Source organism: Bubalus bubalis, chromosome 9 (assembly GCF_019923935.1).
Source record: "Bubalus bubalis isolate 160015118507 breed Murrah chromosome 9, NDDB_SH_1, whole genome shotgun sequence".
In the NCBI taxonomy this organism is placed as follows: domain Eukaryota; kingdom Metazoa; phylum Chordata; class Mammalia; order Artiodactyla; family Bovidae; genus Bubalus; species Bubalus bubalis.
In genome coordinates this window covers 96,053,293-96,055,837 of record NC_059165.1, presented here as the reverse complement: position 1 = coordinate 96,055,837, position 2,545 = coordinate 96,053,293, and positions in this window count along the sequence as shown.

Below are 2,545 nucleotides of genomic sequence, written 5' to 3'. Positions count from 1 at the left end.
TCTGCCCCTATATCAGAGATTTAATAGGGGCGGAGAAGGCAATGGCACCCCACTCCAGTACTCTTGCCTGGAAAATCCCATGGACGGAGAAGCCTGGAAGGCTGCAGTCCATGGGGTCGCTGAGGGTCGGACACAACTGAGCGACTTCACTTTCACTTTCATGCATTGGAGAAGAAAATGGCAACCCACTCCAGTGTTCTTGCCTGGAGAATCCCAGGGACAGGGGAGCCTGGTGGGCTGCCGTCTATTGGGTTGCAGAGTCGGACACGACTGAAGCGATTTAGCAGCAGCAGCAGCAGCAGCAGCCTTAGAAGAATGAGATACTCAAAAGCCCGTTTTTCAGAAATGTAATCTTGGGAATACGCTGCCTCCTATTAGTTGTTAGGACTCAGTGCTTTCACTGATGGGGGTCCGGGTTCGAACCCTAGTCAGGGAACTAAAACCCTGCAAGCTGAGTGACTTGGCCAAAAAAGAAAATGTAACCTTGGGACCCTTCCGAAAGAGGTCTGAGGACTTGAGAGTCAGAAAACTAGAAATCTTCCTCGTTCTGCCACTTGGTAGCGCTGTTAGCTTGGTCAAGTTGCCCTACCTCTGTGCATCTTCCCTCGTGTCATAAAGAGGCATCAGATCAGATCAGATCAGTCGCTCAGTCGTGTCCGACTCTTTGCGACCCCATGAATCGCAGCACGCCAGGCCTCCCTGTCCATCACCAACTCCCGCAGTTCACTCAGACTCACGTCCATCAAGTCAGTGATGCCATCCAGCCATCTCATCCTCTGTCGTCCCCTTCTCCTCCTGCCCCCAATCCCTCCCAGCATCAGTCTTTTCCAAAGAGTCAACTCTTCGCATGAGGTGGCCAAAGTACTGGAGTTTCAGCTTTAGCATCAGTCCTTCCAAAGAAATCTGATCTCTAACTTCCGGCTAAAGCCAAATTATCAGCTCTATTGTTATGGTGCTCTGGAACAATCTAAATTTATTTTAGCTAATTTGGTCTGAATACATATCCCATTCATTTAACCAAAACATTCTTCAACCTAAAGCTTTATTTAAAAAAGATTTCCAAGTTGGGGTGGGGTGGGGAAGGCAACATGTTGAATGCCTATCATTTACGTGAAAAACACTGATAAAAATAAATAAAACATCTCTGCATATACACCGAAAAACTACAGTGGTTGCCAAGAACAGTGTCTGGAAGAGGCAAACTGACTGCGTTTTCTTACATTCTTTCGCACATTTGACATTTTGTATCATGTGAATAAATCATTGGTTCAAGACCCTAAGTGTATGAAAAGTAATGGGTACAGCATGCACGCATTCTGTAATCATATTTTTACACCTTACCTTTTTAACAATAACTATCATTTTGGGGCATTTGTTCTGCGCAAATAATTGTGCTAGGTGCTTCTAAGAAAAATCATCACCATTTTGAAGATAACGATACGGAGGTCCAGGGAAGTGTACCATTCTTGGTCACACTCGGAGACTCAAACTTCGGGCGACACTGGTTCTTGCATTCTGAACTAGCCGCTCCCTCCTTACGTTTTTGTAAGGAAGATCCAAAATTAGGGCATAAAGTCTTAAACGACTTCTCACCTTCTCCAGGAAATTGACCCCGACACTGAAGGGGAGCGGGGTTTAGTTTAGGTATATTGTACAACAGGGATCTCACAAAGCGCTCGGGAGGAGTCAACGACACCAGGCTTGTAAAGAAAAGGCGCTGGGTCCCGGATAACTTTACTTATAAGCCCCAAGATGTAGTTGGCGTTGCAACTGTCGCAGCCCCTGCTCTCCCACGAAAGACCGGGAAGCCTCCAGTCTGGTCTTTTTCTGGATCGGGCGTCTGTTTGTCCATCTGCAAAGGGGGGACTGGAAGATCCCGACCGACTCGGCTTTGCTCTTCGGAGGCTCGGCAATCCGGCTGGGCGCTACATCGGATAAAGTTTTAACACCAAAGACCCGAGGTGTTCGCTCTGATCAGTCCAGGGACAGCAACGAGGAGCTCGGCCCGGCCGTTGCTCGCACACGCACCTCGAGTCTGCCCGGCCTCTCGTGAAGATGCGGACAGTGTGGAGAGTTTCGCCGGAACGCCTCGCTTAGAAACGATGAAACAGCTACCGAGACCCAGTAGCTACGAGGATGCTGACACGCCTGCTTCTAAGGATCGTTTCCTCCAACGTACTTCGAGTGTAAGATGGCGTCTGCGCAGGCGTGTAATCTAGCAGCGGCAGGAGGCTCCGCCCCTCAACCTGCATCACCTGGTAATGGCTTATCAAAAACCGCCATTGAAAAAAAAAGAGCGGCGGTATTGTCACATGACTCAGGCCTACCAATCAAACAAGGTAAAGGCACAAAAGTCTTTGTCACGTGGCCAAGGAGAACTCTGAATTTGCCACTGTCACATGATCAAGCAGGCGTGGAAAGGGGCGGGGGAACCGTTCCGACGCCACGTAACAGCTACGTTTCTGACACGTGACTAGGGCCCTCACTGTCTTTGTCCCTCCTTCCCTTTCCGGCTGGGCCTGCGTCGAGCGGCAACGCAGCGGCG